An 11894-nucleotide genomic window follows, 5' to 3' on the forward strand; every position below is an offset into this window, starting at 1 on the left:
GAAAATACATAATCCAACTATGGAATTGATTAAATTTTGTGATCTTAAGAAGCTAATTTATATGTTAAACTTCACTCAGAGATTTTTATGTTACATTATTCTGAAAACATCCAGGTCCCTGCACTTCATCAGTATCTCAGACCACGTTCTTGCCTCCGGGGGAATCTAACTGCAAAGGAATTACTCATCTTCATAAAAAGTCATGAAGCATGTAAGAGTGATCACAGTATACAGCAATGCATAAATTATCAAAGGAAAAATGATCCCTATGGGCCATAATCGTGACTTTTAAAAAGGTAAAACTATTTTTGGAGCGTAAAATAAATTCACATTGTAGAATGAATGAAGCTGTGGAACATTTTTCAAAGATGTGGATGAGAAAGTGATAAGAAACATTTCTTCTCTGAATGCCCTGAAGCTGTGTGGTGGCTAGGCCTTAGATGGAATTTATCATCCCCATATTTATTTTTTTTCCACCTATAGCAGAGCATATCCAGGCATGGCCCAGTGTACTCAGAACTTTAAGTATCTGTGGCACTATAAAACGTCCTTTAGATCATTGATTGTCTGAGTTTCCACTTTGTTCTGAAGACCCACAAAGATGAGGCAAAATGACTCACTGAGTGACACTAATAACAAACTGGTTTCAGACTTTGCTGCTGTTGATTGTGATTTTATTTAAATTTGGCATTTGGAATTTGTGCTTAAAAGCAGTTGTACCGAAGCACAACGTGATGGCAATATTGAGAAAAACTGTGCGGTAAACTCTTTCTAATAACTCTAGTTTTACTTGGCCTATCAACACAGTTTAAAAACTGGTATATAGTTTGAAGATAGCACTTTCTACAGAAGTTGAAAAAGAGATTCAGTGACACTGCTTCTTGCTGGTATGTCGTCTTAAATTGGTCCTGTTATTTGGACGCCCCGGCTCGACTTCAACGGGTTAAGGGAAAAAATAACTTCCCCACAACTTAGACCCAGGTTTCTGCTGCAGAAATTGAGTAACTCCAAAGGTTCCCAGTCCCCACAGAAGAAGTTCCTGCATTTGAAACAATGTGACACATAGTATGAAAGTACAGGACGATTAGAGGTGTCGGTGTACCTTAGTTTATCTGATTTTCTGACATGATTCACGAGGAACATTCAGTTGCAGATAAGGTACAGAAATTGAGTCTGGTCCGCAAATTCCTGTTGAGCACAACATGCATGTCAACAAAAGTATGAAACTGAGAAGCCTTATAACATAACACGCCTCTTCTGCCTCTGTATTCAACCACTCTACTCTGCCCCTCTTATCTTTTCCATTCTTTCCCCCCGTCCTCCCTTAAATTTAAACCGTCTCTTCTCTTCCCGTTACTCATCTTCTGACATCTCGTTTCTTCAGCTTTCAACTCCTCTCCTCCTCCTCTACCACCACCCCATCCCCCCTCCCATCTTTGCCAACTCTCCACACAATGTGCCCATTGTTTCCCCACTACCACCCCAGAAAGCAGAGAAACGGGACTTCTGCAACTCGGAATACGCTCTCACGGCTTTCGTTCTCCGACTTAACATCATGGGCTAGTGTGCGAAAAACCTCACACAGCCTCACATTCGCACATACCCTCAAACAGTTGCTGCGCACCCACAGGGCTCAGGACAAGGGCTGGATTGAGAGCTGGTGTTGAGTCATGTGTGACTGTAGCTGTGACGGGCTGATTCACAGCTCGTCAGTGGATGATACCCATCCATCGGCTCAAGTACTTCCATCTCAGCACACATAGCCCTAACTGTCATTAAATCTGATGACTACAGGAAGCGGTGAGTCTGGTGTGACCAGAATAGAAAAGGTGACAAATAGTGTTGAAAAGCCAATATAGTGCCCAGAACTATAAAAAAGAAAACGACAAATGGTGGGAAACCTTACCGCTTTGGACAATTCAAGAATTAGCAATTCATCACACCACCAACAGGAGCACATTTACTCTGATCCACTCTCCCCCACTCCGTAGGATAGAAGGAGTTGACTTGTTGCTGCTAAATTACGCAGGGACAGGCTGAGCGGGTTTCTCACTGGTTTCTGGTTTGTCCAAAGCCACTGAAAGCAATGTGTGATTTCTAAATAACAGCCGGGACCATAAATAACATATAAAAGCCAATCTAATTTGGCTATAAATTCTCCTAGGGATCATAGCTTGAGAAAGTCGAGTGACAACCAAAATCCAGCGTATGGGTTATTATCTGTGGAGCAGCAAAAAACGCACCCTTTCATTTTGCAAATGTCCATCTAATAAGCTTCTTTGCTCTGAGGTCTTTCCACTATGATCTGTTCCACATGTTTAGGTAAAGCCCGTTTTCAGGCTGAATGGCAGGAGCAAGGAAAATGAACAACCCACGGACTTAAACCTTGTAAAGCCTTTAGAAAAATGCACTGCCACTTAACTGGTGGTCCTTATGCTGTTTTTGACAGCTGCTGGTGCAAAAAGAATGTTTTCTTTGTATATTGTGTTAGCACTTAGGTCTAGTATGCATATACATAATGTATCATCCATAACGCAGCTGTAGGAGAGATCATTAGGTGCATTTGTGCCATAGTCCATGACTAGAAAGTACCTTTTGTCTGTGTCTGCACTGCAGGAACTGAGAATGATCAAAGTTTTAAGAAGCTAAAACTGAGTTCTAATTCAAGTTGGGTATTTTCCCAAGAGAAGAGAAACTTTTGAGTGAAATAGGAATACAGCCATTGATCCAGATGCATTGGTTTGCCATTGGTCAAACAGATACATGGAGCACAGTCAAAGGTTTGAAACTAAACAACAGCAGAACGTAATGCCTAATCATAGCCTTCGCCAAAACCCAGGGATATTCTGTTGTATAAAGGTTTATAAAACGTACATGTGGTAGAGTTGTATTTTCTTGTATGTTGTGTAGAACTTGGCTTGTTGGCAGTTGATATAGCAATGCCACTACTTTGTCAATTCAGGGTTGCAACTGGTATTTGCAAATGCAAAGGGTTTAAAAAAAAAGAAGGGTGTGTTATCGGGGATGCTACTCAGTGGGAGTTGTTTAAAAGTAGAAGTGGAAACCAGCTTTAGTAAGTGTCGTCATGTCCTATATGTCGTCAAACGCTGATTTTCACCACTTTTAAGTGTAGTAGTTAGGAACCCTAAAACAAGTGGATAGAGGTCATAAGTGTGTGTTTTTATTATAGAAAACCAAACTTCCTTCACACTGATTCTCCTGCACATTAAGTGAACTTATCAGTTTGTTACAGATAAAGCATCTATCTATGTATCTAGGAACTGAAAACCAACCATGGAGAGTACCTGGTTGTGATGTAGAAATTTAGCAAACTTCTTTAACCACAGCATGAAAAGAAGCAACAGGATCGTGTCAAATTTATTCTCATTGGACAGAGAAAGACACAGCATATAGCAGTTTCTCTAAAACATTTAAAATTGTGTAATGACTGTTGACAACAAGTGGTTTGAGAACCAAACCTCTCCAGCGATTTAACAATGCCTGGGTCCAGCAAAACAGCCTCTACCATATGTGTCAGGTTTGTCTGCAGTTTATTATTGGGTGTGTTCAGCCATCCTCTAATGAAATCACACTATTAGCGGATGATTACATCACCCCAGCCCCGATGCAATATGGGATTGCATCAGTGTGATATGTGCAGATTTCAGTGTTTGACTCTTCAGATTTATCATTTTAATGCTCTGGCCTGTCAAAATCATTAATGCTGCGTGCTGAGTGGAAACAAATGCTTGCTTGTGGCTGTATCCTCCACTGTAAATGCTTTATCTTCAAACTTTTGTGCAAAATGGAGTATTGATGTCTTCCTGCAGTAAAAGAAAAATGCGACAATGTTGCGTTTCAACCAACTGAATGTACAAAGTATTGACTTATAGCGTCAAGGTTCAGCATTGGTTGATAAATGTATCTTGACCTTGTATTTTGTCCTCTCCATAGCCCCAGTTTCTCAATTTTAGAACAATACAGAAACACTTTTAAACATTCAGACAAGACAACCAAGGAGTTTTTCTGGCCAGGCATTGGAATGTTATTGAGGCACCTGACCTCAGTCCAAGTGAGCCTGTTTCACTCTGCCAGAGTGGTGAAAGCAAGCCAGTATTATTTATTCTGCACTTTAAACATAGATTGTGCTTTACAGTGGAAAGGGAACAGTGTGAGAGCTCCAGAGCTGCAGAAACACTTTTACCATTAATCTAAATCCAATAAACCATACTACCAAAACAAAAAAAGCACTTGTTGCAAAGTTGTTAACAGTTCAAACAGAAATAAGCCCATTTTCATGAGAATGCAGAGGTTTTATAAGCACTTTGAAGAAGCACCTCTGGTAACATTTACACTTTCAAGCCTTAGACAAGTCCTTACAAACCGCCATATCCTCTCAAGCTCATTCAAACTAAACGTTCCGTCCCTCCTCAGGTCTCTCCGCAAATGGTCTTGACTGTTTCAAGTGCAGACTTTGGCTGTTGCTGTCAGGCTAACGTTAAGTTTTATTGAGCTTTATTTTTGGCACCACAATATTGAACACTATGCAAATCAGTGTGTTAAACCTCTGTGTTTAATCATATCTGAGGAGCTGGAATCTCGTCTAAGAAAGATACAACCTTTATCGAATTGTCTATAATTATAGGAGAATTCAGTGTAAAGTTCAGATCTGATTGCACCTGCTCAAACTTCATTACTCGACTTTATTTACTGCACTCTACTTGAATTGACAAAAAAATCATTTTGCTCAATAAGTTCCTCATTTTTCTTGATGTTGGTTCCTCTTTCTGCTTTCCTCATGACACCGTTAAAATGATTTTTAACCAACTTCGCGCAGAAGTAAGATATTTAGTGATGACGAGCTGCAAGAGGGGAAGTCTCGAACGTGGAATGCGGTGAATGCAGGACGTCATGCCCCAAAACTGCCGCAGAACTGGTGCAGTCTTGTGCCCACCAGCATGTGCTTTGAAATTGCACCAGTTCGGCTTGTGATCTCAACATAGCGAATACCGTGGCTTCCCAGACTGCACACTAATCACTGCTGCCTGGCTCATGGTCAGTCTGACTAACATCTGAATTCATGGCTGGTCACTCCGATCAATATTCTTACCATCTTCATCTTTCTTTATTACCAGTGTGTTCAGGAACGGATTTACAAATACATCCGAATCAGATAAAACTCCACTGAAACTCCTCTGGGAATGCAAATGCATGCTATTAAATCCCTGTGTCGTCTAACAACAACAACAAAAACAACTCGGTTTGTTCAGAGTCCAGACTCTTACTGCAACTACACTTGCTTAGTGGTATGAACACACTGGTAACTGGACATTCAGCAATAAGGCTGCAAATGGAGCTCAATGTGTGTTCTGAGATCTGAAAACTAGTGAGTAGTGTATGGCTATACACTTGTGTGCATCTGGCTACTGTGTGTGCATCCTTGCTTCTCCCTCTTCCTGTCTCTTCCTTGTATTCCTTTCTGATCTTTCTTATTTTGTCAGCGCCCGTCTGCCTTTCTCGGAGCCATCTGGATATGCTTAATACGTTGTACTGACGTGATGTGATTCCTGCAGGGCATTCAAAGATAACATGGCCTTTCACTTTCTTTTTTTTTTTCTTTTTCTTCCAGCAATCACTCCCAGCTATAACTAGACGTTCTTGTAGGTTGTGAAACTGTTGCACATATCCTGTAATGATTAGTGAAATGATTCGAGGGTTGAAAACGTTCTTGGGAATACACTGGCGCAACTTATTTTCTCCAGGCATTAAGGCGAGACGCTGCAGGTGAATAGGGTAAGATTCTCAACTAATAGACATCACTTTGAAACTTCTCCAGTTGATTACTTACATAAATACAATACATTTGTTTTTTGTATTACAAGTTTTCTGTGAATTTGTATATCTCTTTTTATCACTGCATAAATAATAAAAATACTGTCAACAGTCCCCCAAAAAATCTATTTTTGCCATGTTTTTCGGAGGAACATAGTCATATAAATCAGGCTCTGAATGATATATGAAAAATCCCCTCAGTGAATACCTGCAGAATGTAGTTAGGAATAAACCTGGAAGGTTTGGTATGTGCAAGTGTTACTGAAGTGGAGATTTGTAGCTCAGAGCACGCAGAAATACTCAGTTTTACATTGCAAAATCCTGTATATTTTCTTACTGGAAACCGCTATGTACCAAAACCAAATCTACTTATATCCTGCAAAACATATCATATAATCATATCAACGTATATAATATCAAAACATCAGATTCAATTTTCAGTAAGTGCGTTCACACGTGAAACACGAATGATGATCCACTTCGGTATTTTTTTCCTACCTACCGCGTCTCGCCTGAAGTGAAAATTGTTGGAGAATGCTGAGAATGTTTTCCGCATTAGCTATGATGAAAAATTAAGGTGGAATGAGTCAGAGGAGGATAACATCGAAACTATCATTGTTTTCCATTACCCGCCACATGCTTGTTGATATGATGGGTAAAGATAATTAAAAGCCACTGATGAAAACACAGCTAAATATAGAAAAGCAGTGAGCTTACTAAGCATGGTGTTACCATAATGTCATAATAAGTATTTGGCACCACTATGTGGTTGTCTTTCTCACATTTATTTTTAGACGTTGCATGTGTGTCGAATGTAAAGGTGTAAGTTTCCCATAGAGCAAACTACAGCACGTTATCATGGCTTACAGCCGCCATAAAAATCAAGCGACAACTCGCCGCCGCGTTGGTCGTTGCAAACCACCCAGAGCTACGTGAGCTCACAAACAGACATTACTGGTTGACGTCTGAGGTTCGACTCAGTTGCTATTGATAGAAAAAGAAATGCGCTTTACTGACATTTCAGCCACCTCGAAGTGTTTCCAAACACCAGCGAGACACTCACTGACCCAAAGTCCAAACCAAAAGTATGACGAAAAGCAGAACTGCACAGAGGCTGAGGTGACAGATGCTTTTAATAGTTTGTAGCATGGTCAACCTAATTGTGTTTATCAGATGAAAAAAGCGTAACACACTGGGTGGAAGAGGATGTGAAAAACATTTCATGTGTTTTAGATAAAGAGTTCGTATAAATGGTGTTAAAGGAAATAGTCGCCCGAGAGAACCCTTAAATATAGAAGTCTGTTCTCTGCAGTTATCCCGGTTACGGTGTAAGTGCTGCATAGAAATGAATATAGAACAATAATGTTGGAGATAGTACCACTCCTTCCTGCTATTTATAACTACTTTTTAGTATTTTAATAGCTGTTCGAAAAGGGAAGACTATTTCCTCGTTTTTGCGGGTTTGAGGGAAACTGAATTTCTGTTACCTGCATGAATGTGAAAGCGATGTGCCTGTTTGGCTTAAGAATGGGTGGAATGCAAGTCCTTAGACGTGGGGGAGGAGAGATCACGCTTTCGGTAATCACAACACAGATGTTTCGATGACCCTTTCCTCTGATGGATGTCAGAGCTCATGTGGGGAAACGTAAAACAGTCATCATCGGGGGAGACACTCAAGTCACTGCAGTGAGCTTTTTTTCTCCCTCTGCTTTGACCTAAAGGGTCAGAAGTCACAGGCATCAACTGGCCTGTTCAAACGCTGCTTGTTGTTTGGGTTTTCAACGTCTCACAAGTCGTGGAAACACTTTCAGAAGACCCCTCCGTAATCACGTCACATGAGTCCATGAGAACTGTACCGAGTGAAAAGCTGCGCCGCTTTCTGGTTACCTGGGAAACCGCTGAGCTCCTGACAACTATCCTGTTCACATATTTGAAGTGTGTCAGAGCCATGGTGACATACGATTTTCCACTGAAAAGTCACACGACAAACATACACGAGACCAGTTAATTAAAAGTCACTGTGACAATATTGTTCAACAAAGGAGCTCTACCTCCGTTTTAAGGGATGTGGTAGTTTCTGCTAAACTGCTGCTTTTGTCCCAGAAATTGTAATTCATGGCGCCTTTTGTATTAAACAAATTCTGAAAATTCAAAGTGTTGTTTAAAAAACAGAGAAATAGAGAGAAGAAAAACATCTCTTCAAACCAAGACAGGTTAAAAGGTCCTTAAGAAGTTCACATTCCCCAGTGGATTATCAGACTTTTTGGGATAAGGGGTGTAGATTTTTAATAAAAGCTTTTTGTTATGAGTCACAATCCATGAATCTAACGAGTTGTGACAACATTTGTAAATACAGCACTCTTCTGAACCAGTGTTCTTAACAGACTGGTAAGAGTCACTTCGATCCTGGTCAAAAAATCCCACGCGCTATGTTCAGTGTGAAAGCTGTATTACAGAAAGCTTGCACAACAGGATCGGTTAAGACTCTAAAGCGTAGGTCTTCAAGAGGGGGTCCGTGACCCCTAGGGGGTCAGTGGAGGGACTGCAGGGTGGTTGCAAAATATTTGGTTGATTAGACATTTTATATATATATATATATATATATATATATATATATATATATATATACTATATATATATATATATAATATATATATATATATATGTCTTTAAACACACACATTAACATGAATCCAACATATTTGAGTAAAGGGATAAGCTTCATATTGAACGTGAAATGATAATGCATATTTATAAATAGCCCTAGGCCGAGTTTAACGTACACATATAGTAGGTAGGGGGTCCCTACTTAATCTCTCCATCAGTTTGGGGGTCGTTGGCCTGAAAAACGTTGAAGACCCCTGCTCTAAAGAGAAAAACTTCAGTAATTACAAAAGCCTAAATGCAGCAAAGCGAATCTATCTGCAGGAGTGTAAATACTTCTCACACTCCCCTATAGCATCAAAGACCCCCTGAGGGCTGTGTCAGCGGGCGGCAGGTAAACAGCTCTCTCCCTCTCTGTTGTGAATACACACTCACAGGCACAAACGCAAACACACACCATTTGAGACACAGATCAGTGTTAATTGGGCAACATCAAAAGGGCAATGACAGCATGTGTTATTTTTGTTTTTCCTCCTCGGTAAACCTCTACATTCAGTTAAAAATGAAACAGAAACTTTCGTCGTAGTGTTGCATGTCATAAAAATCCTCCTCCTCAGATCATAAGAATAGTACCTGAGTCAGTGGATCCCTGCGTGTGTGCAAAACCACAAACCATCAACCCTCCCCGTGCAGCGAACACGATCATCTGTAATTGATGGAATGCATGACCAAACTGAAGCACCGCAAACTCAAATCCGTGCCTCTGCAGAGATGGAGGGAAAGGCGAGTTTTGCTCGTGCACCACCTGCGTGCATCGTTAGAGATCTCTGGGGAGCCCTTTAAGTGCTCAGTGCGTTTTTTGTCTCTTCTTCCAAGATGTGAGATTGCGATCAAATAGAAACTTGGCCTCGAGAGTTGTGATAAAAGCAAACCGAGGAGGAGCAGAAGCAACCGGTAGGTACATTTATAAGCCTTTTAGCACGCAAAAGGAAAACATCGGCAGGCCACCAAGCGCACTGAAATTCAACCTAATTGGTGGCCGAGGGAAACCTCGCGCTGACCTGCTCTAAGTGAAATGTCAGGAGTCTCGGGGGAGATTAGAAATTCTCCTCATAGAAGGTTTCGCAGCAGCCAAAATGTCAGCGTGCCTCATCAAACACCACAAGAAAAAAAAAAAAAAAAAAAAAAAACTTCTGAAGATGTGCAAACTCATCAGACCATAACATTTACTGCAATGCATAGTGTCATTCTACTCTTACCGACTGCACTTTCCAAACAGCACTCATACCAATTTTCTTCATATTTTTGCATAGTGTCAATAACAACTTCCCCCCCCATCCAAACTTGAATCTAGAGAAATAAGATCCCAGTTTTATATTTCATTCCTTAATATAGCTGAGATTGGTTGACACTGGTGTCTGTCTGGAATCCTTACATCTACAGTTCTCTCTGGTTTTGCTGGAAGGACTAATTCACACCATCAGCTTATTTTCCACAGTCAAAGCTTTAACAGACTTCGTGAGAAGTTGGTCCATGAAATTTCAGGGCTCGAGTCCAGGGCGCACTGCAGTGGATTGACTCCCGCCGGTAGTAGTCACTATCAAGGCGTATACTTTGGGAACATGTCAACACCACAGAAATGTTTGTCCAGAGCGGCAACATGCTGACAGTCTTCATTGTGATAGCAGTTGCTGAGACCGAAGGCGCAATAGCTGATGCTGGAAAACTTTTTGAACTTTTTTTTTGGTTTGTTTTTTTACAACTTTATGAGGTTACATCTGGGAGAGAGAAAGGGCGACTCAGTGATGAAATCGGAATTGAAAACACGTTCTCCAAACGCACACCAGCGTGGAAAATCAAGACACATGTCAGCTTTTTACTCCCACATCCAACGCCAGTTTGATTTTTTTTTCTCCCCCGCTAACTCCCTTCCTTCTACATGTGCTGTTCCAGTACCAAAGGTTGATAAAGAGCCCAGTTCTGGCGCAACAAGTTCTTCATTCCAGCTGTGTCCCCGCTCTCAACCCCCCTATAGGCGCACAACCGCGCGTCTCCCGGTGAAGTAACGGTGCGCCCAGGAGCTTCGGGCATCTGCTAATGCCATCAAAGCGTTTATCTGAGCCGGACGCTCTCTAGCCGCCGTCTACGTGGCAGGTATACTTTGATTGTGTCAAGATGCCCACATAATGCAGCTTGCATAAGTCAGGGAAATTTTGTTTTCCCTCTACGGCCCAAAAGAAAAATCTCTCATTTAGAAAATAAATAAATAAATAAATACCAAATACTCACAGTGTCTTGTTTTCCCAGAGACAGCAGTAGGTAGGTAGGTGGTCTAGCTTACTCCCCTACTGGTTCCTGGATGTCCGACTCAAGTTTGATACGGGGTGCCTGAAATTCCTCCAACAGAAAACTCATAGAGGCTGTGCCTGCGCAACTCTCGTGTCAAAGTCGCAGCGGTGCGATGTAAGACTCCAAATCCAACAAAAAGACAGGAAACGCGTTCATTTTATGTCCTTGCAGAAAAAATGGGTAACAGACCAATTTTGTTTTCCCACAACGAAGTCGCTGTTTTTTTTTTTTTTTTTTTTTAATTTTTTTATTTCTAAGTGTATTTTCTGCCCAGATGTAACAGCCTTGATGCGCTCTGCTCCGTCTTCGTGCCTCTCTGCGCTGGCTCGGCTCTCTCCCACTTTCTCTCCCTCTCTCTCTGACTCTTTCTCCCTCTCTGGCGACCGACTGCCACACAAACTGCACGGGACAGGACCTTTGTCTGCATATGACGTCACGCAGACACACACACACACGCACACACGCGCGCGCACACACAGCAAAGCTGACACATTTCAACCAACCATTGTTTTGCGGCTAAAAACCATTTTGCAACCTCAGTAAAAACTTATTGGTCCCTTTGTCCGGAGACAGGTGAAACTTTATCAGCAATAAGTGCATTTAATCCCCATACTTAAACTTTTTTTTTTTTTTTTGTATCTCATAAAGAATATTGAAAGAGGTGCATGTCCACCTACCTAAGAGAACATTTCTTGTAGTGCTCACTGTTGAGATTTCTTCTTTCTTCTTCAGCGCTTAATTGGAAACACATTTTTTTTCAGCAACTTGTTAAGGGAGAGACAGGAAGGGAGAAAGAGGGGTGGAGTGAAGCAGAGAGAAAAAGAGGGTGTGAGACTGACACCGAAGGACTCAAAGACATATTGTATTCTGTAGCAACTGACCCTCCACACAATATACGTCGGAAATATTTCCTCCCGTCTGCCGGTGCTCATGTCCAAGTGAAGTTCTCAGGTTATGAGAAAAGTATTTGGTGGGGACAGTTTATGTCTGCAAACTTTACACCATCTGTGAGCACTTAGCACTGAGGTGTTTGTAGTAAACCAGCCGTCATGATTGTGGAATGAAACGGAGCGTTGAGACGGCCACGTATTGAGCAATACGACGTGGGC

The 11894-nt window shown here is 41.3% G+C and overlaps 1 protein-coding gene across 1 annotated transcript in view; it reads right to left on the minus strand.

Moving 5' to 3' along the window:
* lpar1 (lysophosphatidic acid receptor 1) overlaps positions 1-11671 on the minus strand; it is a 35820-nt gene extending 24149 nt beyond the window's left edge. Inside the window, exon 1 of the mRNA XM_047569792.1 lies at positions 10726-11671. The gene's annotated coding sequence lies outside the window, so the exon portion shown is untranslated. The remainder of the gene's footprint in view (positions 1-10725) is intronic.
* Positions 11672-11894: the final 223 nt, after the last annotated feature.

The sequence above is a fragment of the Mugil cephalus genome, chromosome 19 (assembly GCF_022458985.1).
Source record: "Mugil cephalus isolate CIBA_MC_2020 chromosome 19, CIBA_Mcephalus_1.1, whole genome shotgun sequence".
NCBI classification, from domain to species: domain Eukaryota; kingdom Metazoa; phylum Chordata; class Actinopteri; order Mugiliformes; family Mugilidae; genus Mugil; species Mugil cephalus.